Source organism: Physeter macrocephalus, chromosome 5 (assembly GCF_002837175.3).
Source record: "Physeter macrocephalus isolate SW-GA chromosome 5, ASM283717v5, whole genome shotgun sequence".
Classification (NCBI taxonomy): Eukaryota; Metazoa; Chordata; class Mammalia; order Artiodactyla; family Physeteridae; genus Physeter; species Physeter macrocephalus.
In genome coordinates, this window is record NC_041218.1 from 48711240 (window position 1) to 48724166 (window position 12927).

General features: G+C 44.9%; 1 protein-coding gene and 1 pseudogene across 13 annotated transcripts in view; one reads left to right on the forward strand and one right to left on the reverse strand.

Moving 5' to 3' along the window:
* Positions 1–12927, reverse strand: part of CREB5 (cAMP responsive element binding protein 5) — a 430944-nt gene that overhangs the window by 34345 nt on the left and 383672 nt on the right. The window lies entirely within an intron of this gene.
* Positions 2690–6390, forward strand: LOC102992979 (60S ribosomal protein L10-like; annotated as a pseudogene).

Sequence of the window (12927 nt, forward strand, 5' to 3'; positions counted from 1 at the left end):
GGCCATGGCTCACGGGCCCAGCCGCTCCGCGGCATGTGGGATCCTCCCAGACCGGGGCACGAACCCGTGTCCCCTGCATCGGCAGGGGGACTCTCAACCACTGCGCCACCAGGGAAGCCCCTGCACAACGTTTTGAATGTACTAAATGCCACTGAGAGGTACAATTTATAATGGCTAATTTTATGTCATATGAATTTTGTCAATTAAAAAATATTTTAAAAATAAAACACATAAAGCAAAATAAGAATCTCTTATCTTTTAATAGGGTGCTAATAGAAACTCTTGACTTCATCTGAGAATGACTAATATTCATTATGATGTCACCTTAAGTGAAACACTGTATTGTGATGATGGTTGCACAACGGGTTTTTTTGTTTGTTTGTTTTGTTTTGTTTTGTTTTTTGTTTTTTGTGGTACGCGGGCCTCTCACTGTTGCGGCCTCTCCCGTTGCGGAGCACAGGCTCCGGACGCGCAGGCTCAGCGGCCATGGCTCACGGCTGAGAGTTCGCAGCACCTCAACACTCACACCAGCCTCGGACGTGCCACGGGGACGTGTCCCCTCCTATCCCCTTCTCGGGAGGCAGAGGATCCAAGCTCTGGCCTGCTCCGAGAGCATCTCCAAAACGTCACGCCCTCCTTGAAGCCGCCGGTGCCTGGAGCTGTCACTGTCCTTCCAGCCGCGAGGCCCCCGGCGTTTCTGCCCCAGAGGGAGACACGAGGGTTCTGGGCATCGGTTCGACTGCTCAACGCCCGTCAGGGCGGCGCCAAGGGCGTTGGCTTGACTCCTCGGACAAACACAGAGCGTGTGTGCCGGCTGGGTCCGCGGCCTGGGCCGGGCCCACCAACACCGGCCACCGACAGCGGGTCTCCGGGGTAGCGGCTCACCGCATTCCAGAACCACGGGCCGGGGCACGCCTGCCGGGCAGCAGGCATGCATTTACCACCAGGAGGAAGCAGAAAGAAGCTCTTTTGCCTCTGGTCGCATCCTGGTGACAGCGTACACACACATAGCTGCAGCACCGTCTCTTTGGTAGACGACTCTGCTTTCACGGACGCCCCCCCCCCAAGTTTCCGGTGGGACAGCCTGGGTTCAAACCTCAGCTCTGCCACTTACCACCTGCGTGACCACGGTGGGAGGGCTGGACTCCAGGGGCCTCCAGGTCCTCATCTCTGAAATGAGAGCTCAGAAACACACACCTCGCCGAGCAGCTGTAAGGTTAAAGAGGTAATACATGTTCAGCGTTTCAAATACTGTGAGCATTCCACAGAAGTTAGCACAGGGCATCTGGGGGTTTTGGCTTTTGGTTTTTTTCCATTTCCCACTCTTAAATAAGGCCACACTTTGCCAAAGGACAAAATGCTGGGTGAGAGGGTATGTGCAGTTTCTCAGTGCTTATTTCATGCAGACAGATCGATCTTCAAAATCTGAATCTGGGGACTTCCCGGGCGGTCCAGCGGTTAAGACTTCGCGCTTCCAATGCAGGGGGCACGGGTTTAACCCCTGGTGGTCAGGGCACTAAGATCCCATAGGCAACGTGGCGTGGCCAAAAAAAAAAAAAAAAAAAAAAAAAGCTGATGACTTGATCCATCCAGTTGGGTTCAGTTTCTGGGCAGAGGTGATGATGATGGTGAATGGTAGTAGTAGTGTGCACGCGCGCGTGTGTGTGTGTGCGCGTGCGTGTGTGTGTGTGTGTGTTGTGTGTAGGGAATGGGAGCCGGGTGTCTGTTAAGGGAGATGTAAAAGGAAAAGATGGGAGTGGTGCAACTGTTAAGTATCGGCATTAGTTAATGAGCCTTTTCTTGGATTTTATTTTCCTATTCTGTCAATATCCCCATACCCAGGTGAGATACTGCCATCTTACAGTTTTAGGGTTCCCTGCTCCTTTCAGATTACTGAGCTCCTTAAGCACTACGGAATGACCTTGGGTACTAACTTGGCCCTAGCGGTATTATATGCTCCTGGCTGGTTTCCCTGGCAATTTTAAAGGTGCTGAATAGACAGTGGCCTTAGAATAAATATTTGTTGACTGCCTGCCTGCCTGCTGCCTGCAAGTCTCCAGGAGTGGTGCCTAGCCATGGAATGTCTTTAAAGCGTTGGCCTACAATTTTCTCCACAGAGAGAATGCCTTCTGGTGGTGGTTGCAGGGAGAATAATGCCCTTTGTCTTGCTAGTGAACGCTACACACACCCCAAAACCCAGCACCTGCAAGCCTGGGTAATTTTAGGTGAGGGCTTATTTCTAGCTTTTATAGAAGAAAGTTCTATTGGAAAAAAAAAAAGTAATCCTTTGTTATTTTATTTTGGACGAGCTTTTAATCAGAAACACAGGCAGTAACATATGTTAGAAAAAGACATATGAAACATAGAACTTTGCATTTATAACTCACTATGGAAAATCCATGTTAACGCAACACTAAGTTTGGGGTTTTAACTGCACAGAAGTCATGAAATTCAGATTCAAGTTCCCACAGCAAACTCGACACCATATGTGCATCCCAGGGCCCTTCCTGAGTGGGGTGACCTCATTATTGGGCAAAAAAGTGATGCAATGAATAGTGATGGATAGGATTTCTCCTCAATGCTACACTTCCCATCAACCCAAGAAAGATGGACAGCGGGCAACATTAACTATACCAATTGCTCCCTTTTTAATGCACAGCAGTCCTCGGGTGTGTGCTTGATGCCCATCATGAAGAGCCACTGCACTGCAGCGTCGGAAGCGGGAGGTCCACGACTTGGCAGTGTGCTGCTTGGGTGGAGCAACCAGGCACCCCATCACCAGTCCTCCATCAGATCCTTACCCACACCCTTCCTAGAGCAGCTGTATTCAGTGGGTACCGCCCTCCCACCCCCACTCCATACCCAGAGGACACCTCTCAGTAACTCAGATGCTCAAACTTCTTGCATCTGAATGTCTGACTAAAAGGACCTTCCCAGACACACCTCTGCCTGGTGTCGGCAAGGCTTCTCCAGGACGGCTGTTCCATATTGTCGTATTCTAGCTTTATTCCACTTGTTGGGAAATGGCAAGATGCGTGCCATTCCTTGTGGAGACATTTGTTGTCTGGCCAAGGGGGCCTCAAGCTTATTATAGGTAAAAAGTCTCCATGTGTTTCTCTTAAACTGTGGGTAGATTGTCTGGAAGTATAAGTTGTCCTGCCCCTTGGTATCGATATCCACACCTAACTAACATGCGGCGTATGTCCAGTTCTGTTTTTCGTCTCGGTAAAATGGTATGGTACATTCTGTTCTCCACACTCTCCTTTGCCTCTGATCTGATCTCTGCTTAAGTCCCCCCAAGCATGTCGACAAAGATATGGGAGAAGATCGGGGATAGGGGTGGGGAAGAGAAAGAGTGTGTAATAAACTCTGATCATTAAGTGCTGCTTAAGTTTTTTGGGGGGTGCTTTGTAAGTGTTCGTGGTCCAAAGCCACTGGACCAACAGCCAAATCAACTTGTTGTGATGGCTCTACCATCCTCCTAAAACAGAGTTCCCAGTCTGCCTGTGAGTGGTCTGGACCGTATGGTGCTCAACTCAGCAGCTCTCAGACAACACAAACAGCACATCCACCAATAGCCCCTGGGCTCTGAGCACATCGAGAATCAGTAATGCCATTTGTCAATGGCCTGTTCTCACTGAGCAGGAAGGACCAGGAGAAACCTGGGAGAGACTCGGGATGAAGGGGCACCATCATTAATAAAAGCTTCTATCACAGCACTATCTTTGGGTTTTTAGGCAAAACACAGCAGGGAGAATAAAGCTGTGCATGGGGAAACTAAAACAAAACACAAAAGATGGTGTGTTTTTTTTTGGTTGGTGTTTACATTTAAGGCAACAAAAATTATTTTTTATAATGCACATCTACATTTAAGGCATTTCCAAGAGAAGCCATGTATAATTTATGAAGAGTCTGGTTGTTTGTGTGTTTATAAAAAGTTATGCTTAAGGAGAACTTTTGAATTAGGCCCAAGGAGATGATAGTGCAGAGCATTTCCAGCCAAAAAATGAGGAACAACTTTTTTTTCTGAGCTGATGTGTATCCAAATCATGTTGATTTTCACACGCATTTTAAAAATTCCATTAATATCTAGCTGTTGAAGAATAAGTTTTCTGTACTCTTTTCAAATTGGAGAGTTTTTCTTGTTTCAGGAGGTATGACTAGCAGAATACATTAACTACTTGGCACATTTTTAAGAGTGAAATTACAGTCTCTTGCTAAGCTATCTTTTTACCTCTTCATTTCTATTGTCTCCATGGTGTACAATTCAATAAACCAGAGATCTAACTCTACTGTTTCACTGCCTACAACCTAAGTAATGGGGGTGGTGGAGTGGGGAATGTGGAACCACCTCTTTAAATCATAATGTCACAACTGAGTACTGTTCTAAAAACGCCAAATAGAAAGCTTTCTGGTTGATTTATTCATTGAAAATGGCCTAAGAATTTATCTTCTAACAAGCTCAAGATATCATTTTCATGAACTGTCTTCTCTTCCAGCTTAAGCAATTTCTTTTCTGACTCCAAATTTCTCCTAAGCAACTACTCACCAGGGACTGACAATAATGTAGTAGCTTGTCCTAAATCAGTGCCTTCCTTCTAGAGCGAGCAAAGTTCTTTGCAGATATTAAACCTTCGAAGTAGGTGATGAAGATCATCCCCCATGTTCTGAAGATGTAGGAAATTCCTCTGAAGAAATAAATGTTAAGTCACCTGCTCGAGAGCCAGTGTAGACAAGGGATTTGAACCTGACGTTGTTCTTTGTGGTGCAGCCTGACGGTTTGCCTAGTTAGAAGAAGATGGTAGATAATATAAAAAGCATGTGGAAAAGGCAAAAAGGAAGAAAGAGGCAAAAGGCCAGAGAGAAGGGAAAAAGATATAGAGGAGGAAAGGAAGTCAGCTCAACTGGAGGTGGAAAACATGCTCTACCCAAGCGCTCTGATATTTGTATTTATTCATATACAATGATAAGGCAGAATCATTGTAAAAGAGAAGCGGATACAAGATTGAGTCAAAGGACTCCAAACTCAAACAAGCTCAATTCCCTTTTTTAGAGAGTTTTCCACTCCACCCTAGTTTCCAGATAAATTAATCACCAAACGGTGTTTATCAAGTGATTTCTTCCTTTCACCAAATGCCAGTTATAGAGAGTCTGGATTTGGTGTGGCAGCTAAGGAAAGAACTGTATCTTGTGGGGTTGTTTTTTATATGAATAACATTATATATAGACGTCCTCCCACTTCTGTAAGGTTTTCAAAGCATGCGTGGTTAACCGGAGGCTAACAAAATGGTTAACCAAACGTGTCACTGCTAAGCCCAGTGGAAATCGTGATGGCAGCTCTAGCAATGGGGAGTTGTTCTTCCATTTCTGTGACACATTCCACCCAGCATCCAGCCTGACTTTCAGAATGGCATCATGCTTTGAAGAGCATACTGGAGGCTGCAGACTTCACGTGGGGGAAGCCCAGCTGACCAGGGGAAGGGCCATCTGCATTTACAGACTACTGCTCCTGCAAGAGTGGACTTAATTCTGCACGCTCTTCATGGGTGCAGAGAGATAAGCCCTCCAAAAGGACTCTCTTCAGTCCACTGCCCTTTGCTTAGTTTTGATCTCAGGCAAAATTCTACCTGAGGGCATCTACCCGCCCTCACCCGGACTCCATGGTTCCTATGCGTGAAGACAGACTGCCTATATAAGGCATGCGCAGGCGTGGGAGCGCCTCTTTCCCTTCGGCGCGTCCTTGAAGATCCTGGTGTCACCGTGGGCCGCCGCCCCGTTCGCTGTTACCGGTATTGTAAGAACAAGCCGTACCCAAAGTCTCGCTTCTGCCGAGGTGTCCCTGATGCTAAGGTCCGCATCTTTGACCTGGGGCGGAAGAAGGCAAAGGTGGATGAGTTCCCACTCTGTGGCCACACGGTGTGTCGGATGAATATGAGCAGCTCTCCTCTGAAGCCCTGGAGGCTCCCTGTATTTGTGCCAACAAGTACATGGTGAAAGCTGTGGCAAAGATGGTTTTCACATCCGAGTGCAGCTCCACCTCTTCCACTGCCATCCGCATCAACAAGATGTTGTCCTGTGCTGGAGCTGATGGGCCGCGGTGCCTTTGGAAAGCCCCAGAGCACAGTGGCCAGGGTCCACATTGGCCAGGTCATAATGTCCATCCGCACCAAGCTGCAGAACAAGGAGCGTGTGATTGAGGCCCTCCGCAGGGCCAAGTTCAAGTTCCCTGGTCGCCAGAAGATCCACATATCCAAGAAGTGGGGATTTACTAAATTTAACTCCGACGAATTTGAAAACATGGTGGCAGAAAAGCGGTTTATCCCAGATGGCTATGGGGTCAAATGCATCCCTAATGGTGGCCCTCTGGACAAACGGTGGGCCCTGCACTAATGAAAGCCTTGTTGCTGTCCCCTCCTTACTCATGCCCACCAATAAATCCTACTTTCTTGTCAAAAAAACAAAAAACAAAAAGAATCCTTGCTGGAAGTAGGAGGGATATGTACTAAAAACTCAATTTTTAAACAAACAAAGAAGTAAATATTATACTCTTTTGCAACCAACCCCAACTATTTTCCCAGGGGTGAGGGTGGGGAATCTTTAAATCAGATTCCAACAAGAAAAAATACATCTAAGTTTCTCAATCTGGCTACACAGTATTGCCTCCCTTGGTGTTCTTGGAAGACTGGGGAAATATAGACAGGGAAAATGAATGGAAAGAAGCATGTACTCATTCTCCTAAGTCTTTCTTTTATCATCCTAGGTTTAAAATTTTTAAACTGTTCTCCATTTTTCACTTAAAGATAGAGTGTGTATCACAGGATAAAAATCAGGGACTCTAGTAGCGTGTATTCAAGGTTCATGCTGAGCACACTGGTACTTAGTACTATATTAATCTACCTTCTGAAATAACAGTTACACTTCTTTCTGAATCCTAATTTTGCACACACTCTTCGTGTGCAGAAATGGTAAGCCCTCCGAAAGCACTCTCTCCTGCTCTTTGCTTAGTTGTGATCTCAGATAAAATTCAGATCTCGGTAACATCAGTTGTCAATTAAGTATATTATCAAAAGGACACCACAGAAGAGAATTTCTCACCCAGGGCTAATTAGGTAATGTTTCCCCAAAGCACTTGCCATTCAAATTTTAAAACAGACACCCACAGTGAAGTGTGGAGATGGGGCTGGAAGATCACCAGCTTGGTTGATTTCCTTCTAAATGACAATAATTACCCAGGTAAGAGGCAAAGCTTCTCATATTAAGTCAATTTTGATCATTTCAGAACTTAATGGTTAAAAAATAATATCAGCCAAAATCTACAAATCTCATGAATCAGACCTGATGATTCGTGAATTTAGATTTAATATTGTCCTGAATTTGAAGGTTGGTTCAAAGAATACCTATAAAACATCAAACATGAAAACAAACTCAATACAGTACTCGTGTCTCTGGTGAGAGATACAGGTGGATTCTGTTTATTCTGAGAAAAGAAAGTTGTTGGGGCAACTGAGTGAGACATTTCAAATGCAATTTAAGGGCATACTCTTGAAGTGCATTAGGAAAAACAGTGAGGCCACCATTTTAGGGAGATTAACATGTCAGATGCACATATGAGATTTCCACATCCCACGCCACTAAAATATATGCCAATTTAGGAATACAGAAGACTTAAAGTAACTGAATCTTTCACTCTTACATGCTCTTGGGGAGCATGGGTGACGTACATATAGCTTGGGCTCTGATGCACTGTGGTTGGTCATTAAATGTTCCATGATATATATTTTTTTTAATCAGAAGAGAGTTTTAACTTGGCTCCATTTCAGCTAGGGTAATGGCAGCCGCCCTTCCAAAGATTCTTTCTTCCCTTCCAACTGGCCAACACTTGCTTCATTTTCTCCTGTAGAATAAAGATCACCCAGAATGACTGGCTGTGCACGGCAGCTCCTCCTTCTGTGCTCCCCTGGTGTTTTGGGGTAAGTTGTTCATTCTTTCAACATACATTTAATAAGCATTTATTCTGTGCACAGTAAGATATATTATACAAAGACAAAGACAATTCTGCCCATTTCCAAAAAGATTGAAATCTAGTAGATTCCATTATTCTGAGGTCCTGGGACACTGTAGATTAAATGGGTTATTTCTAGTGCTATTTCTGATCAAGGTTAGATTGTTCTAACCTGAACCTAATAGATACTGCTGGTGTTCTGGGGCTAACTAGCATTTTCAGATTGCAGCATATCAAATATATGTAGTTAAACCTGACCTAAACTGGGGACTTTTAGTCACGGCTCAATCCAGTGGTTCTCAACCGAGGGTGATTTTGCCCCCTGGGGGACACTAGGCAATATCTGGAGACATTTTTGATTGTCACAACTTGAAGGGGAGGTGCTACTGGCATCTAGTGGGTACAGCCTAGAGATACTGCTGAACGTTTAATAATGCATGGGACAGTCCCTCAAAACAAAGAATTCTCTAGCCCAAAATGTCAATAATGCCGAGACTGAGAAACCCTGCCTTAATCTGACTGCCAGGTTAACTAAACCAGGAGTCACTGCCATTTACCAATCAGTTATTTATTTTATTGCTTTGAAGGAGACTCCACAAGACCGTTGTGATGTAGGTATTAAAATGGGCTGGTATGAAAATCCAACTTAATAACAAAATATCTTCCGTGTGACATTTCTTCTCTGTCCTTAATGAAATTCATCAACTCACTCTGTCTCACAAATGGCAGTGGTCATAAACGACACCGAGAATTATTTTCTATAACCATAGGCTCTAATAACTGGAAGAGTTTGGGGGCCCACCTGGAGCAAAACACAGATTACATTTTATTTATATTTCAAGATATCTTTCACAGATTAAAAAAAAAGGAGGCTCAGCAAGATTAAAAGGCTATCGTGGTCCCATGACAAGTTCAAGGTTGAAGGTGAATTAGATCCCATGCCTGCTGACTGCCAGTCCAAGCTTCCTCTGCTATCCTGGAGACTAATCTGGAACTCAGCTGCATCTTGAAGTTAAATGAGAAACAGAGATGACATCTGAAAATGCTAACAGCCCATGTGCTGTGTATTTTCTGTGGCACTGAGGCAATGTGCTCTGAGGCTGGGCTACTTCTTCTCAGGAGCCACAGCGACAGTGTCAGCCACTGTGCTTGGGGGGAAGCTAGGAGTAGAGTTTGTTAAACTGGCAGGCATCTGCATCTCCTCAGCTGGAGGCAGGTGGTCCTGGTAGGATCTGCCAAACTAGGAGGCAAGGGCGGATCCCAAGACCTATCGGGGAGTGTCAGTAAGGGCCTAACCGTACTCGCCTTTCCCAATGGCAGCTGGGGCACTTCTCCCAGTTTTCTCCCTCTGGCTCCTAAAATGGTTATTGCACTGTATTCTGTTATCTTTCAAATAATTCCAACCCCGTAAAGGTCTTTAAAGGGAAGTATGTAAAGTTTCAGCCCTGACATTCTCTTCTCAGTAACTTCTTAGGTTTGCACATGGAATTGGGCCCGTGTAGTGGGAGAAGAGGTATATACCCTATTTGTCTGCAGAAAGCTAATCATAGTGGGCTCTGAATTCAACAGTGAATTTAATACTTCTACTTTCAAATAATTAACCAAACTCCAGAGATTCCACTAAACGTTCTCATAAACCTTTTTAGTAGATAGAGTCCACCTTTATTTAGTCAATAAGGGTGGGGAGGAGGACTTCCCTCCCACCCACACCCTACCTTCCATCTATAAAGAATTTTAAGAGCCTGGAAATATGGAAATCTGCATAACTTCCCCTTACTTCTTTTCTCCTCTCAGATCTTCTGTAAAATAAAAACAGAGTCTGTCATGGCAAAATGGAAGCTTGCATTTTCTGTCTCATGTTTTCTTTGAAAGCGTTGGGGACAAGGCATGTAAAATCCTTCACGAAGCATGTCACGAAGCTTCATGCAAGTTGGCTGTCTCCTACTTCAGCCTTTTGACATGACCACTAATATCCTTCTTGGAACTATCACCATCTCTCTGTCAACACCATCGGAATCTGCCTCATGACCAAGGAAAAGGAACAAAACATGGGGTCAGTGTATGTGGGTGTGTGTGTGTCTGTGTGCACGTGTATATAGGATGAAGAAGGGAGAAAGGGGAGGGGGAAGGTACAATGGCACATGACCAGGTCCCAGAAATAATGCATAAGTCTGCCCAGAGATTTTCCTATGGCCCTTTAAACAGGATCCTTGTTGGAATTTTTGGATTCTGTCCCATGAAGTTCAAGTGCATTCTTCAGGGCAGCCAGTTACTGTTCCACAGAGGTGTGACCCTGTCCTGGAGTTTCCCAAGCACAATACTTCACATTGTCGGTTCAGAATTACTTTAATTCTCCTTTCCACCACCCCACCCCCATTAAGAAGCTGTTGGATCTACAGAGAAGCCTAGCACAGCCAGGGATGAAAATACCAATGAAAGCAGGAAAAAGACCTGTAGTAAACATTCCAGTATAAGAATATAATCAAGATTTTGCCAATTTTTTGCCTGATAATAATCAAGGTCTGACTTTAGCAATTACATGAAGTGTACCCCAAAAGCTTTGTTTTCCTGAAGGCTGAAAAAAAAAAAAAAGCCATCACTTTATCCTGGCTTCACGCAGCCCCATTTAAGGGTAGTGGATTACGGTTTTGCTCTATATAGACAATAAAGCACATATCCTCTGGGAAAAGTTCCTTGGAAGTGTAAGTGTTTGGAAGCCCATGAATCAAACAGATCAAGAACCCCTGCATTCACCCAGTCTACATCTGTTGCCAGTTCCAGATCGTTCCCTGCGGATGACTTGTATATTATTACACAAGGCAACATCCTAAAATGAAAGCACCTCTAAGAGAATTAGGGTGTTAAAGTGAATATACAATCCAGATGCTTCCCAACTCGGGTGAACCCCAGGAGGTCTCCACCCCCGACAAAATGAGATGACACAGAAAAGCCTAATGATGGCTCCACATGGATTTAGCCTGAAGGGGACTGTTTATTTTTTTGACTTTGAGAAACTGCCAAAAAATGAATACGGAAAAGTCCCCTTAAATTGTACAGAATCTTTAATCCTGAAGACCAGCTTCAATACCTTTAACAGGAGTGACCTGAAATCAGGTCTTAGGGTACAAAGAAAAGAGAGTGGAAGGAGATACCGAAGAAAACTGCTTAAGGTGCAAAACTGGGTGAAAAGTGGTTGCCACTTATATTCCCGAAGACTCTGGCGAGCCCTTCGCACTCATTCCAGAAGGTCCCCAAAGCTGTTTGGCATTAGAGGTGGGCAAGAAAAAGCAGACATCACAATACTTTGCTTGTGAACCACATCCCACTCCCCTCCCTTCATGAGAATCTTGTGGGCTCAAACCACAGGCTCATAACCGAACCCTCTCTGCCAGGGCAGCAGACAAATCTCGCTTTCCCACAGGCTGGCTCGGCATTTTTGCCTCCCCCCACAATGCCTGGGCTTAAGGATCCATCATCAAGGGCAGCCAAATAAGTTTCTCCATCCATAGCGACTCGGTCCTGGACCTCAGCCAAAGTGAGAACACCAGGGCAGGGGGGAAAATCCTATAGCTGAGCGAACAGAGCAGGAAGACTGGGGGCAGTGAGAAAGGGTTGAAGTGGCTAATTTTTCCACTCCCCTCCCGCTGTGGTTAAAGCAGTGACAGATAATTTATCACACATTTTGATTGCACGCCAGCTGGCTGTTTAAAAAAAAAAAAAAAAGAAAGAGTTGTTTATTAATTCAATTAGCTGGCTTATTTATCAGGGCTGGGTTAGCAGGGGCGGTGAGAAGGCCAAAGGATGCCCGTGTCAAGCTGTCTTTTGCAGGCCCTGCAGGCAAGTGGAGACACGCATTCTTACCACTGCAAGACTTGGAGCGTCGCACTAGCTGTGTTTACCCTGAATGCTTCATGCGCGACAAGAAAACCCATCAATTGTAATGAAATATGAGGGTGGGAAGATGCTCAGAACAGGACAAAGTCATCTGAGTGATGACAGTCATTAGTGTTTATCACCCATTCAGGGGCCATGTTCAGAGATAATATGGTGTCCTTCCCGTACTCATCTGGGTGGTTGCTTTTGTTGTTTTCTCATTCCTTGGTGGATATTTACACCTAAGGCTGCCAGTGTATCAGCAGTTTGTCCAGACCAGCATTGCCCAGGATCAGAGGAATCATTCATTCAGGAAGTGGCTTATTAAAGAAAACCCAAGCAAGGTTTATTAACTGCTGCTTTGTGCCAAGCTCTGTTTGTGGTGCTTCCACTAGAGTTACTGGTTATATTGGATCCTCGTGTGTTGGATAAGATTTGTGCCCATTTAACCATGAGCCAGCTAAGGCAGAGATTTTAATTGATTCACCCAAGGTTTCCCTCAAGGCTCTGAAACCAGGTGTCCCTAAATGCCCCCCTCATTTCATCGCAGCTGTCCACACTGTTGACCCTGTTCTTGGCCAGTCTAAGCCAAATGTCTACTTGGTGACCCAGAGGGTACATTTTCTTCTGATCCTGTTGGTGGCAAGTAGAAAAGAAGGAGGAAAAAGGAAGAGATGTCTACAATTTTCTTGTTTTATTTCAAAATAACCTAATCATAACAAATGGTTATATGGTATACATTTGATTTTGTTTTTATTCAGAATATAATGATTTCCTTCATTAGCCTTACAAATAAAGTGTTTTATAAACTTGAAGGAAGATGACTTTGGGACCAATATATAAGTCTACTAATTTTCACATGTAATTTGTTTTTTTTTTTTTTTGTTTTTTGTTTTTTGTGGTACGCGGGCCTCCCTCCGCTGCAGCCTCTCCCGTTGCGGGGCACAGGCTCCGGACGCGCAGGCTCAGCGGCAATGGCTCACGGGCCCAGCCACTCTGCGGCATGTGGGATCCTCCCAGACCGGGGCGCGAACCCGGTTCCCCTGCATCGG